We start from the raw sequence: 16,115 nt of genomic DNA on the forward strand, positions 1-16,115 counted from the left end.
AGGAGGCATGGTGACTTGCTGCAGTGCACTTTGCATATGGTACACACTGCTGCCACTACACGCCGGTGGTGGAGGAAGTGCCAATCTAGTGGGTGACTTTATCCTGGATGGTGTCGAGCTTCCTGAGTGTTTTTGGAGCCGCACTGATCCAGGCAAATGGCGAGAATTTCATCACACTCCTGACTTGTGCCTTGCAGATGGTGGACAGGCTCTGGGGAGTTAGGAGGTGAGTTACTCGTCACAGAATTCACAGCCTTTGACTTGCTCGTAGCCACAGTATTTATGTGGCTGCGCCAGTTCAGTTTCTGGCCCTTCAATACTGCACTGGAGTGTCAGCTTAGATTGTCCTGGAGTGAACTACAACTTCTGACTCAGAGGCCAGCGTGCTACCAATTGAGCCACAGCTGATACACAGCTAGGGCCTAAAGCTCTGATATACAACACAGCATGGACAAGTTATGGTACAGAACAAAAAGAGCAGTTTCAAACAGCCAAGGTGCATTCTTAATGGATTGGGGATAAGATGTATGTACCCTGACCGCATCTTTTGTCCTGAAACCTGAAATTTTCCTCAAACATTAATCAAATCACTCCAACTCACTATTCCAAATCTGTCCTACAGCCCTGTGTGCAACTACAACAATACTTTTTTTTACCTAAAATAATTATATTTTTTCTAAGTTCTGCTCCACCTTTTTAGGTTTTATTATAGCCTTCGCTATGTTGCTTCTGCTTCAAATCCAGACGTAGATCTGCTCTTTCCCTCTTCCAGTGTTTCTTTCCTTAAATGACAGCTGTGCTCTTTGGTTTTACTTCCATTCTCTGTACTTGTTTATTTAACTGCTAGTCCAGCTATAGTTTAGTACCACTACTAGTATTTCAGTACAACTCTTCTGGTTTTAACTCCTGCTCCTAGTATTTCAGTTTTCTTTGGTCTTAATCCCACTCTGTCAATTTTCCTCCTATTGCTGATGTTTCCATTTCTCAGTTCCACTCCCACCTTGTGTTTTTGAACTTTTTAATTGCTACGTGTCTGCTGTTTATAATCTTACTCCTACTTTCGTGTTTTTGCTGAAAATCCACACATTGTTAAACTTCCCAAGATTAAACGGAAAGTTCTTTCAGGGAGTCAGACAGCTCAGGTATGATGGCCAGAATGGTTTCCATCTGTGCTGTAATATTCTATTATTATTTTGCAGAAAAGAACACAATACGTCTACAATTTTGATGCTTTTCTTATTGCTGTGACACTTTGTGCTACATCACCTGTACCTCTTGCTAACTGTTCCCAATGGTGAATGGTTCACATAGAGCAGACCTATAACAACAACAACTTGCATTTATATAGCACCTTTAATGCAGTAAAATTTTCCATGGCACTTCACAGGAGCATTCTTGAAGAAAATTTCACACCGAGCCACATAAGGTGATTTTAGGGCAGGTGATCAAAAGATCGATCAAAGAAGTAGGTGTAAAGGAGTTTCTTAAAGGAGGAGAGTGAGGTAGACAGGCAAATAGGTTTAGGGAGGGAATTTCAAAGCTTAGGATCGAGGTAGCTGAACTCACGGCACCAATGATGGAATGATTAAGAAGACAGAATTGGAGGAGTGCAGTGATCTCAGAGGGTTGTAGGGCTACAATTAAAGGAGCATAGGTTAAAAAGGTAATGGTCAGGATTTTTTCTTGGGAATCCATCTATTTTGGTAAGAGGACAATAGAACATGGAGGCCTAGCACGCCATCCACGCAACTATAATGAGTCACCAACCATTTCCTTCACTGCCATCACTGCCAGTAACATTAGTCAACCACTCACCCTTTGCCCTCATGTAAATGACAGCAAAGGAAATTGGGACTGATTTCCCTGTCTTCGATTTTCATTTGCAGCAGGAGGCAGGGACAATGTGTGAAAGAAAGGAAAGAATTGTGATTTGGTCACTTCTCCCTTTCCTATTCCTTCCAGCTGCCAGTTTTCTTGCAATAAGGGCTCATTGAAAGTCTTGTAACAATAACATTTACATATTTTGTGGTTTACTGGCCCTTTGCTAATTAACCCACAATTTCTGCAACTGCCACAAGTGCCCCCGGGCCTCTACAATATTGTCCTCCCAAACAGTAATGAACTCCTTCTGCAGAGCAGAGATAGTTCTGAGGAACTACCTTGCATTGACACTGACCCAGGAAAATGAGACTAATCCCACCATGTTTTTAAGACACTTTACCTGGTTTATAACTAGAGGGGCCAGAAGTGCATGTGCAATGGTATAGGTACCATCATCTTATTACTAACAGTGTCTACGACTAATCTTTCATTTTAGACTAAATAAGAGTTAAGGCCTTGAAAATGTGCTGTAGGATGTTAACAAACAAATGCCTCACATAATCATCTGTAATACCTCTTGGCACTATTTTAGCAGAGGCATGAAACTGGTTAACTCATCCATTAAGTTAATGGGGAGGGGAATTTCAGTTGAAGCAGTCATATGTTCATATCGCAGTGCATACATTCAGAGCCTAAAGTTCATCCTGCAACAGTTACAGAAGCTGTCACATTTAAACGGTGCTGTCAATTGAGCAGATGGTTACAATGTAGAGCCTTTCAGGGTGGGTTATTTTTAAATATTTGAGAAATTGAACTTACTGGGAAACTGTCCCTTTGATTGACTGAGGAGGCAACATCCATTGAATGGTGGACCCTAAACCCATCATTAGACAGTGTTGCTAAAATGTTGCAGCTATAATAATTTACTTTTACGTTCATGGAAGTAAGGCTGATAACCGCCAAATAATGACATGTTTTCCAATTATGACATCATGCACTTCCAGATAAGTTACCGAATGAGTCCATTACTAAACTGAGCCTGTTAACTTCACTGATCAGGCTCAGTACCAGAACCAGCAACTCTCCACCTCCTCAACCACCATTTTCCTGATTTCTGCTACATTCTTCAAAATCTAGAATTCATGGCATTGAAACAGTGACGCTATAAAATGAAGTAAACGCAAGACAGATTTGTACTGCAAACTGATGATGGCTCGAGCTATGATTAAAACTATCCAATTTTATTTTCATTTTACTTGTGTATCTTTAGTGTAATCAAAAAAGGAAGAATTCTGCACCCTGTATCAGAGTTGGATTTGGTCTCAGAGTGAATAAGGAGTGCTGCAGAATGATAATTGGATGAATAGTTTACTGACAATTCACACACTAACAATGGTCAATAGTATAGGTCTGAAATGGCAAAAGACAAGTACAAACACAATAATTAATCACAGTGTCAATAATGGACTAAGTACGATGACATTTTAATTACACAAGTCCCTCGTTTCTTATTGAAAACTGATTCACAAATTGTCCTTGCTTGACAATGTTGCACGGTACAGCAGCTACTTTTACATTGTGCCTTCTTGATTTCTGCCAGTGATACTTATCATAAGTCATATGATAAATCAAGAGTGAAAAATGGTCCATTTTGCTGCATTTTGAAACTTGCAGCTGGTTAAATTATAAAGACATTGCAGTGGTTTCCCTCAAATCCAACTGCGTGAAAGATACTGGGCTGAATTTTATTCTGGCCGTGGCGGCTCCAGCAAGGGGCTAAAAAGCAGGGGGTGACCCTGACTCAGCCATTTGTCGGACTCCTGGCCAAATTTAATGGTGGACAGGTAGTTAACTCCCTGCCCTCAGGGCTGCTGCCCACTTCAAGGGACAAGATCTCTTCCTGAGAACTGCCATCCAATCAGAGGGCCGGGAGCTTAGCAATCCCAGCAGCATCACCAGGAGTGGGGGCCACTGCAGGGACTGCACCCAGCCCGGAGCAGCATCATGGTTACTGCCCTGGGACAAAGGTAAGTGGGGTCAGGACCACCAGGGCCAGTCAGCCACCACAGGAGTGGCCATCAACACCAGGAGCCCTCCATGGGCCATGGATTGCTCCTAAAGAAGGGATACCCTGAGCCCACTAGGAGGCTGTCAGTTCTTAACTGGTGGTGTCTCCACATGACCACAAGCCCCACCGACGTTGTTAAATGGAAGCAGAGGTGGGAAGCTGACCTTAAGTGGCCCTTAATTGGTCGCGTAAGTGGCTTAATTGGCCTTGGGCGGGAGGGCTGTCCTCCACTTCCCCCGCCACGGACAAAATAGCATGGTGGCAGGAAAACATCGGGCATGCCACCCAACACCCCCCCAAGGCATCTTGTCTCCCCTTTCCCCGCCCCCCACCCCCAATCTCGTCTCCAAGGGCTGGATAAACCGTCTTACATTTTATTACTTTTTACCTTCAGAAATCCAGCGCTTGAAATGGGAATCTAACCTTGAACTTCCCTGATTTTGAATTACATTTTGTAAACAATTGGAAGACTGCGATCAATAAGCCCCATTAGTAGCTTGCAACCAGTCACACAGCCATTGGGACGCAGCAACCCTGCCCCAAAAGGCATTATTATCATAAAATGGGCAAAATGTGAATGTGTTTAAAAACAATTCCATTGCAATAGATGTAAAGATGCCTTTGTTGGATTTCCCACACTATTCACGATGAATGGCAAATTCTACATAATTGAAAAATTTTCTAACAAGACATTTTACAACATTATGCAACTTTGCAAGTATGATGATATTATTGGATGTTCACTTGCATCATCATGATACCTTACATGTCAATGGATGGTCTACACAGTAAAAATCAAATCCTATAAAATGAAGGCACTGTTGTGAGAGCACTCACTGCAGCAGACTTATTCACTGTGGTTGTCATGACAGTTTTTGTAAATTGTCTGTTTGAAGATTTGAGGCTACAGAAAGAACATTGGCCTTGAAGTACGGTTACAATATGGTAAATGTAAACAGAAGCATACAGAGGCTCAGTAGCTATCTTCACACTCATATTCCTATTCAACTAGTATTATAACGTGTTGCAAGAGATCCCCACAAATAATCTGTTCCTAATTCAGACTTATCACTACTCCCATTCCAAAATTCATGCCTACACCTCCTAAACTCACCACTGCATCTTATTTTGTACATTAAGATGCATTTGTATTTATATAGCACCATTGTCTCAAACCGTTTTACAGCCTTTGAAGAACTTTTGAAGTGTCATTGTTGTAATGTAAGAAATGCAGCAACCAATTTGCATACAGCAAGATCCCACAAGCAGCAATGTGATAATGATGAGGTAATATTTGAGTGATTAGGTCAAGGGATAAATACGGCCAGGACATTGGAGAAAACTCCCCTGGTCTACTTCAAAATAGTGCTATGGGATCTTTTATTTCCACCTGTATGGGCAGATGAGGATATTTAAAGTCTGCATAGTATCAATGGATATAAACGCAAATTGTGGTCGTTGTTTTATTTAGATGTTCTGTTAATCTGTTCAATGGATAGATATATGGGTAATGCAGAAACTCTCAATACTACACCAAAGTCTAGATATTGTAAAATTATTGGGAATTTCCTTTTGTCAAGAGGACATAGATAGGTTGCTGGAATGGCCGGATAAGTGGCAGATGAAATTTAATGCAGAAAAGTATGAAGTGATTCATTTTAGCAGGAAGAATGAGGAGTGACAATATAAATTAAAGCAGGGTTGTCCAACGTATCGCCCATGGGCCACGCTCTGGCCCACCAAAGGTTTCCATCTGGCCCGTGGATGTATTTCAGAGATGAGAAATTTCCCATTGTCTTCTTCTTTCAGACAGGCGTTTAAAAAAAAATTCACAAGTGTCAGTTTCACAGCTGAAAGCTGCAGCATGATAGTGGCAACAGTGGTTTCTGAACTTTGGACAGATTTGGGGTTTTCCGACTTTTTTTAAAAAGGCACCGGAAAACCCCGAATCAGTCCGAAGGTCAGAAGCTCCTGTTCCCGATGTCAGCACCTGTCAGCTGTGAAATTCAGCACGATTTAAAAAACAAAAACTGACCAACTGCAAAGCTGCTGTGTTGAGCACTCTCACTCCCTGCAACTGTGAGAGAAAGTGAGGGGGGTGGAGGGGTACGGAGAGAGAGAGGGCAGGGACAGAGAGAGAAAGGGAGGAAGACAGAGAGAGAAAGAGAGAGAGGGGACAAAGAGAGAGAGGGGGAGACAAAGAGAGAAAAAGTGGGAACAGAGAGAGAAAGAGGGAGGATAGAGAGAGAAAGAGGGGAACACAGAGTGAGGATACTATGGCGGGGAACAATGTAGAGAGGGGGGAACAACAGAGATTAGGGAACAACACAGAGGGGGGGAACACAGAGGGGGGGAACATAAGGAGAGAGAGAGTCAGAGAGGAGAAAAACAGAGAGACAGAGAGAAAGGGAGACTGGTCAAGATCATTCCCAACAGATGGTGTCAGATGAACATCTATAGGAATACTCTGCAAATAGTGTGCGGGCAGACATTGACTACTTGTGCAAGCAAAAAAATGCCAGGTATCTCATTAAATTAGTATCCAGTATAGTGATGTGAAAGTAAGTCAATAAATTAATCTTCTCTTTTGAAGCTTCTTCACAAAAATACACATTTGTTGTTGTTTTGATTAATAAGATACATTTTTAATGCTTTTATCTTTCTGAAATTCTCACTGTGCCCTCCTCGCCCCACCCCAAGTAAGACAAAAATTGTAATGTGCCCCCCCACCCCCCCCCCCCCCCCGCCCCATGCAAAATGGTTGGACAACTCTGATGAAAGGGTACAATTGTAAAGGTTGTGCAGGAACAGAGGGACCTGGGCTATATGTGCTCAAATCATTCTCAACTTGCCCTGCAATCTTCAAAGTGGTTAATAAAGCATATGGGATTCTGGGATTGACTCAATTTCAAGTTGGATGTTTTTCCTTGAGGCACAATACATTGGTCTCCAAATTGGACCTTGTTTCCCCCATTTTACGGGTGCAGTGAAGCTCAATTCCTGCCCCTATATCTCTCCTCTAAATAAAGACCTTGGACAATGCACACAAATATGAGCAAATTGATTTACCTTTTTTTTTTTCCTGTCACAGCTTTAGTGATACTGTGTTACACTCTTTCATTACTCAATATAGCAGTTATACATGTATACATCAAAGGCTCAGAAACAGTAGAAAAATAGTTTATTAACTGTCATTAGGATTCTACAGTGTTTGTGGAAAGGAGAAGCTCATCTTTCCGGGTCAGAATAGCTTCTCAAAACTTTAATTACTCTGAAATTAGATTCTGCTTTCATTATTATTGCTGTGGAGAGGGTGAGTTGATCCACAAAATAACAATTGCGAAAACAGCACCAGTTGCTAAAATCATTAATTTGTGGTCCATGATTATTACCAGCTATATAGTATTCCACAAAGACTAAAATGGCATTAATTGACCCTTTCACTGTCTCGCCCGTGATTAATATTCTGGTTCTATGGGGCCTCCAGGTTAAAATCTCAAGAACCACAATAGGAAATACAACCCCTGATAAATTTTGTCAATTATTAAGGAAAGGTTTGAATTCAAATCTTTGTGATGTAGAAATCTGAAAATAGGTTGAGCTTCAACCTGTTAATCCTGGTCTGAACTCACTCACGTAGCTGCAGTCCTCCAATATGAAGAGCTGTAGAATAACTGGCTGATCCCACAGACAAGCTGCCTCGTAGCCTAATACCAGTCTTGTAACTTCAATTCTTTTTATTCTGGTGGGTTTGTCTAAATGCTACATGCAATTGTATTTTGATGAGCGTTTCATGTTGTGTTGAAGCTGTCAGAAATGCTTTAGAAACAGTTCTATTTATTCTGAAACTATTCTCACTGCCCATCAGAGAGGTACAAAACCCCTCCATTTATTTTCCACCTTCCTCCTCCATTCCCTCTCCCCGACACATGCACATTTAGAAAAAATAAAATGATGGTCATTGTTGCCTGAGAAGAAAATAAACAAAGATTTATTGTTTTAACTTATTGATCAACAGCCTGGCTAAATCATCAAATTATGCAACAAAAGAAAAAAGGAAATTCTTGATTGCTACTTAAAGTTGTATTACATCTTTTTTTTAAACTGTTTGTACAGCTGAGCTGTTAACAGAACAGAAATAGCCACCTAATTACAAGACAGCATATTAAGATACTGTTAAAGGTTTGCACACTTACCCTTGCACAAGAAATGAGAAAAAAAATGACACACGGCCATTTATATAGCTTCTTTCATGACCTCCAAATGTCCAAAAGCAATTCACAGCCAATTCAGTATTCTGAAGTGTATCACTGTTGTAATGTAAGGAAATAAAGCAGCCAATTGGCACAACAAAGGTCCAAAACAGCAATGAGATAAATAATAAAATAACCTGTTTAAAAACTCAAAATATTGGAAAAGCTCAGCAGGTCAGGCAGCATCTGTGGAGAGAGAAACAGAGATTTGGTTGCCCCTGTATCCCTGAGTATGACCATGGGCTTGCTTGCCTCAGTCAAGGGGTATAGGGTCACTTTTCCTTGGGATAAAAAATCCTGGTAGCTTTCAGGGATTTTGCCAAATTTTTTCACACTCACAGCAGTAGGTTTCATGGGTCTGACTGCCGCAGTTAAAGTCACAGCCTGCTCTGCTGTGCTTTCCATCAGGCCCCTTCTCCTGCACTGGCTTGGTGTGTCCTGATTAATCCTATAGGTTTTCCCCATAATTTCCAGCAGTCAGCTTGAAGGTGACATGCTTTGTTACAGTGTAAACACATAAGTCTCTGGGTGTCGCTCTTGCTCTCAGCACCATCCTTTTTGGCCTGAGGAGGGCCCCCTGTTTGTTCAGCTTTCCCTTCTTGCCCATGGTTGTTCAGGCTCCTACCACTCTCCCATCTTTTATCCTTTTCATGTTTGTGGGGGTGACTAGGAAAGAGTTTCCCTTGGGGGAAGGGCTTGTGTACAAGGGTAAATTCATCAGCCAGAATTGTGGCCTGCCTGGCTCTTTGAACTTTTTATTCCTCTATGTGGGTTTTAATAGAAAGGGAAAGTGAGTTTTTAAACTCCTTGAGAAGGATCACCTCTCTGAGGTTTTCATATGTGGGCTGTATCTTGTGCCCTGTCAAGAACACGATATGTCAAATAAGGAATATTAATCCATCGGTTGGAAATTTACATTCAACCTTTAACGGAAAAAATCCTGCAGTTAACTTTTAAAAGACTGTCAGCCAAGATGACCACCACAATTTGTATCTGAAACCTTTTCACATTCCAAAGGAGACAGAGATCTGGAGTATTGACCCAAAATAATGACTTGCTCTAAGTGATTGAATTACCAAAGACTGCTTCATTAGCACAACATTCAAGGCAATCATAACACCTTAACTTTGAAAGAGCAAACCCCTCCAACTGTAAATATTGACATCCTGGGGCCTGGGGAGCCAATTCCAAACCTTGAATCTCATTAGAAGGTTCCAGAGAATACACTGAGGCAGTCATGTGACCATCTGTCCATCTCTGTGAAAGCTGGGGTTTCCTTGAACAAAGAGTCAAGCCAGTAACTCAGACTGTGCAGCAGAAAGAGTGTGTGCCTCCCTCTCTCTTTCTCCCCTCCCCACAGATAATACCACAAGTTTGAAAACCGTCTGTGACTGTGGACCCTCAAAGCCTACAGATTGCAACAGACAGAGACCAGGGAAGAGAGCCACCCATGAGTCTGCTTCCAAGAAAACTCTGAGACAAGGTCAGTCACAATGTGCACTTTGACCATCCAAAGACTTCAAGAATACAACTTCACCTGGAAGACCACTGAAGTATCCAACCTCACAGACTGTGTATTTAATTTCCATTTATTCTGGACTCTAATCCAACACAAAATCTACTTTTCACTCTGTAATCTATTTGTGTGTGTGTGATTCTCGTGTGAATGTGTGCGTGAATCTGTAGCGTTTTTTTTTCAACTTTTTTAGATCGGGTTTAGATTGTTAAGCATAATAAACTCACCTCTTTCTTGTTTAAACTCAAGAAAACATGTCTGATTGGTTCTTTCACAATCACATTAAAGGTAAAAGGCAAAACACTCACTGAGGTGGTAAGCAGAACCACTGTTTAAAAAGGAATAAACCTGGTTGCGATCAAATAAGAGGAAGGGCACGGGGGAGCCTGTGACCCCACGCCCGCCCCCCCCCCCCCCCACTCCTCACCTGGCCATAACAATTTATTGACTGAATCCTACAATCATGTCCTTCTGTCAATGAATCCTAAAATCATTTCCCTCTTTGACAGAAGGACATGATTGTAGGATTTAGTTGCTGCATAGTTTAGACAGGTACAGCATATGGCATATGCCTTGTGCACAATTTATAGTTCTTTTGCAATATTTATCCATAAGTTTCATCTTGATTTAGAACTCTGAATTGTTTCTGATATTCTCTAAGTAGGAAGGCTACACGCAAAGATAACAAAGTTTCCCAAATTCTATATTTTACTTTGGTTGAAATGCTTTCCGTGTCCCTGATAACATCTACATTTTAACTAATGTATGAATGGGCTGCCTGCAACGAATTTGGCCTAACCATCAGCCTCAAGAAAACGAACATCATGGGACAGAACGTCATAAATGCTCCATCCATCAATATCAGCGACCACGCTCTGGAAGTGGTTCAAGAGTTCACCTACCTAGGCTCAACTATCACCAGTAACCTTTCTCTCGATGCAGAAATCAACAAGCGCATGGGAAAGGCTTCCACTGCTATGTCCAGACTGGCCAAGAGAGTGTGGGAAAATGGCGCACTGACACGGAACACAAAGGTCCGAGTGTATCAAGCTTGTGTCCTCAGTACCTTGCTCTACGGCAGCGAGGCCTGGACAACGTATATCAGCCAAGAGTGACGTCTCAATTCATTCCATCTTCGCTGCCTCCGAAGAATCCTTGGCATCAGGACCATATCTCCAACACAGAAGTCCTTGAGACTGCCAATATCCCCAGCAGAGAACACCCTACTGAGCCAGAGGCGCTTGAGATGGCTTGGCCATGTGAGCCACATGGAAGATGGCAGGATCCCCAAGGACACATTGTACAGTGAACTCGTCACTGCTATCAGACCCACCGGCCGTCCATGTCTCCACTTTAAAGACGTCTGCAAACGCGACATGAAATCGTGTGACATTGATCACAAGTCATGTGAGTCAGTTGCCAGCGATCGCCAGAGCTGGCGGGCAGCCATAAAGGCGGGGCTAAAGTGTGGCGAGTCGAAGAGACTTAGCAGTTGGCAGGAAAAAAGACAGATGTGCAAGGGGAGAGCCAACTGTGTAACAGCCCCGACAACCAATTTTATCTGTAGCACCTGTGGAAGAGTTTGTCACTCTAGAATCGGCCTTTATAGCCACTCCAGGCGCTCCTTTACAATCCACTGACCACCTCCAGGCGCTTACCCATTGTCTCTCGAGACAAGGAGGCCAAAGAAGATGATGAAGATGAATAGATAGGTTATAAAATTAACAGACCCTTTTCCTGCCAGCAATACAAACAGCCGCTGATCTTCTTAATCTTCCCACTTGCACTTTGCTCTTGACGGGCAGCTGAGATTCAAACACAGGAGACATCCCCATTGCTGCTAAAGCTTGCTGCTGTTTACTGTGAATTTTGTCTTTAAAAAAATTCCAGGGCAGCTATAGAGAATCTTCATGAGCAAAGGAGGTGATTATATAAAGACTATAATGTGTTGCTATCATCCCAGCTTCATATCAAACTAAATGTAGCATTTTGCACTCAGCAGGACTTATTTGAAAGCTGCCATTATCTCCATTCAGAACATGGTTTCCTGTTGCTAACATTGTGCTGTGCTACTCACTTTTTCAGCTCTGTTTGTTCACACAGGGTGAGGCTCTGGATGAAGAATTTTGGAGGCTATGAATAAACTTTTCTTTTCACTCTGTGAATGAATGTTGCCATTTACCACAGGATGCTCTGTGATGAGCTGTTCTCCAACTAAGCTATGTCTAAATGCATTTGAAATGAAACACGTTGCCCATGAAAACAGAGGCCCGTTTTGGAGAACCCGACTGGAATAAGTAGTGCTGACAAGAATATCAATGCTGTTTGCTGGGTAATTTCCACTACCATCAAAAACGAAAAGAAAAATACCTGCAGACTGAAAGAAGAAAAGATTGAAAAGAAAAGAAAATGGGTGGTTAATGGTTGGCACAGACTCGGTGGGCTGAAGGGCCTGTCTCAGTGCTGTATCTCTAAATCTTAAAAAATCTTAATTAATACTGATAGTCTCAAAAGGTGCCGAATGCTCAGGGCCAACTTTTGTGCAAATAGATAGGAAGATAATATCACAGTACAGTTGGACTCTGGAGGCAGACACAATTCCAGTCAGCCTCCTTTAATTGGCCTTAAAAGGCTATTAACGAGTTGGATTGGTTACCTGCCCCATGTGGGCAGGTAGCCCTGCCAGCCCCCACCCTCATTCCGCCTCTGCAAATATGGCCAGGGGGTGGGATGCAGCCAGTGAACTGGAACAGTTTTTATTCCACCTCCCCCACCCCCCCCATCCCATTGTCTCTGCTCCCAGCTCCAATGGGGCCTACGAATTAAGCCCATGGTGTCCTATGGGATATTTTATGATGGTGATAAAGTCTTGTTAAAGCCCAGCTCAGTTCAAAGATATTTCTAAGAAAAACTTGCATTTTTATAGACCTTTTCATGACCTCAGAATGACCCAAAGTGGTTTAATACCCAATGAGGTACTTTTGAAGTGTAGTCACTATTGCAATGTAGGAAAGGCAGCAGCCAACCTGTGCACTGCACGGTCCCACAAACAGATCATTTGTTTTTGGTACTGATTGAAGAATAAATGTTGGCCGATACGGAGACAAAACCCTTGTTCTTCTTCAAGTGCTGTTGAATCTCTTTATGTCCACATACCTTTTCCATATTTCATTCTGCCAACAAGTGTCAATGTTTAGGGCTGAATTTTAAGAAGCCCTTGATGTTGTGATCCGTGGTGGGGGTGTGGGGGGGCCTGAAGATGGCTCCGGATGAGGTCCGCCACGGACCTCAACGCCGGATGCTCCAGACCTGATCCTCCCAGTGGTGGTGGCAAGGCTCTGTGGCGGCCCCCTCGCCGCTAGGTGACGGGATTACAACATGAATATTCAAATCAATAAAATTAATTAATTTACATACACTTACCTCAGATCTTGAGGGCCCGCCGCAAACTTTTGCGTGGCATCCGGCACTCCCGTGCCTTCAGATCCCCATCTGGAGAAATGAGATGCAATACTAGTGGAGAGGGGTGAGGAGGTAGGTTTGTCAGTGCCGGGGGGAGGGGTGGAAACAGGGTCATATACACGTAATGGGTGCAGGGGATGGTGGGAAGAGTTGAACCATAAACTTTGTGCAGTTTGGGGGACAAGGTCAGATATAAAGTTGTGTTTTGGAGGGGAAGGGCAAATAGTTATCATAATTGTTATTGGGGGGGGTTGTGGGAAAGGGCAAAAGAAATGTATTTATTTAATTTTGCTGTATATTTCTTTAAAAATTTAAATAAGCCAGCAGGGCTGGCTGCCCTTTAAAAATGACGCCATTGCTGGGGACGGACAGCCTGCCCCCTCCATGTGACTGGGAGGGTTGGGCCACCCCGACTATTTAAATGAGCCACCGCGCTTAAGATCGCGCAGCTCTTTGGCATGTGGCACTCACAGGCTACCAATCTCAGCAGCAGGCTCATAGAATCCAGCCCTTCAACCTGCCACTCATAACCAAAACAACTTTCTCTGCACAAATGAAAAGTTACAGCTGTATTCTCACACAAAGGGTACTGGAAATCTGGAACTCTCTTCCCCAAAATGGTTGCGTATAATAGGTCAATTGAAATTTTCATGACTGAAAACAATACATTTTTGTTGGCTAAGGGTGTTGTATGATTGCTTTAAGAGTGATATCCCTTTAAGAACTCAGTATGCTAATAAAGTACCAGGATGTCATCATGTGACTAGAAGCCGTAGTCACTCTGCACAGCAACACCCTGGACAAAGGTTCTGTATATAGTATGCTCTGTATTGTATGTACTAGTTTAGCTGTGAATAAACCTGCTAGAGATCTTCAAGGAACTGGAATCCATGTACCTCATTGTGTTGCTTAAGATAACACAAAGAAACTCATGACAAAGGGTATTAAGGGGTAGGGAGGGAAAGTAATTAAACGTAATGGTTTCTCCTGGACTAGTTTCAATCAACTAAGAGGGTCAGAGAGAAATTTTCCAGGTCTTCCTCCTGTCCTGCAATTTGATTTATATAATGGATTTATATCTGGTTTCCTACCTCTTCCAGGAGATCATGTGGGTGTCAGGTGAGGTGAGGAGCACATAAAGTTGTACTGCACAAGGCATTGCAGCTGTGTGGGACAGGCTGGATAGACCAGAGGATCTGTTCTTCTCTGTCATTGTTCATACACTTGTAATAGAAGTATAGATCAGCCATGATATAATAGAATGTTGGAAAAGCTTGGCGGGAGGAGGGTGGGGGTGCTAAATGGTTGAATCATGTTCGTTGTAGCTAGTCAGGGTAGGAAATATCAATATCACAAGTGCTGTAGCAAACCGCCCTACATATTATCTAACTCCTTGGTTGTGAGTCTGTTTTCAAGATGCAACATTCAATTTGCTGTGCCAATGCAAAAATGTTACCTTGTGTGTAATTTTGTGCTTTTTCCACATAACTGACAAAAACAAAGACTTGCTGCCTTCTCCTTGGACTCTATTCAAACACAGGTTTGTGAGATTAGTGCCTTAGCTAACTGATTCAGGCATAAGATCTAACCTCACTTTTATTCTTGCACCTTAACCTTGTAACAAATTAATTGTTGGCAGTTCAGTCTGTTGGCAAAATGAATGTTTCTCCAACACATGTTAACATAGAAACAAATTCCAGTAAAATCAATGCAATTTTGCCAATAGCATATTGAATTTGACCAGAAAAAGACTGAATTAGAAATAACTGCTTTAGAAATAATTAAATGAAATTGCTTTAAAAATGCTTAAAGTATTTTTTTAAAAAGGTAGAGTTAAAAATTTGACCACTTTCTGGCCCAGAATTGACAGGCAGTTCATTTTCTAACTTGGAGGTCCAAGGCCAACCTCATTTTTGGCCTTGGGTCACATTTCAACAATTTGGGCAAATTGCCAGTGCCTCTAAAGGTAGCTCGCCCAGGCCCTGCTGCCAGCAATCCTCAGGTAAGTGCCGGGATGTGTGGTGAAGGGAACAATGGGCAATGGATGAAGGCAGACAGTTCTCAGGCCACATCAATGGCAGGGAAACCTGAGCAAAACATGCCCTCAAATTCATCCTGAAACATGCATTGCGTCTCATTACCATCAGCAAGGGCCTAATGCCGATTTAAGATTGATGCCTGAAAATCATCTGAGACCAATGTGGCATTGTATGTTTTCCAAGCATCCTTGGGGTGCAGGGACCTTATTTTCCATCTGGAAAATGATAGCCAATTTCTACTGCATTGTTTTATGAGTGGTGACCTTAATAGGGTACAATAATATTAAATGCTCATTATCATAGTATTCTGGAAGGCTTTAAAGCCATATAGCACTTTAATGAGGTACTTTCTGTACGTTTGGACATTTGAGGAAAGGTTCTTTTGAACATGTGAGCCCAGGCTAGATATAATGAAAGCAAGAATTTGTCTTCACTTGAACCTGCTTCAAGGGCTATTAAGTGGTCCATTATAGTTCTAGAAGACAGCCTTTACTTGCTATTCATAAAAAATATCAGAATCCTAAATGGCTTTTGTCAGTTATAGTTTCCATCTATATGTTTCAACTTCAGCTTCATAGTTCAGCAATTTTAATCATCATAAATCAAGACTGTCACAATTAGAGCATCGTTCCAGAAATAATCATGAGGCTCAGTTAGCAAATACATTAAAATTCCTGCAGCAAGGCAGATCAATGTGATAAGAAATAAGAATTGCTTTCATAAGCCTACATTCTGATTTTATTGTGTATATATAATGCTTGGCATTTATCCTCATATGTTACACCATAATTAAGTGAGAGGCTTATAAAGCTACTGCATGAATAAGCTTTTCTCTCATTGCTTCAAATGTGAATTCTGACATTAATTGAGGAATATGTAACATATAGCATATATAATGTATAAAATGTCATGGAAAATCAAACAAAAAGTTATGACTTCAGTCTGGATGGAGGCAT

The 16,115-nt window shown here is 42.0% G+C and overlaps 1 protein-coding gene across 1 annotated transcript in view; it reads right to left on the reverse strand.

The window, feature by feature from the left end:
• LOC137383855 (metabotropic glutamate receptor 4-like) overlaps nucleotides 1-16,115 on the reverse strand; it is a 1,236,760-nt gene that overhangs the window by 1,169,085 nt on the left and 51,560 nt on the right. The gene's annotated exons all lie outside the window — the stretch shown is intronic.

Source organism: Heterodontus francisci, chromosome 25 (assembly GCF_036365525.1).
Source record: "Heterodontus francisci isolate sHetFra1 chromosome 25, sHetFra1.hap1, whole genome shotgun sequence".
Taxonomy (NCBI): domain Eukaryota; kingdom Metazoa; phylum Chordata; class Chondrichthyes; order Heterodontiformes; family Heterodontidae; genus Heterodontus; species Heterodontus francisci.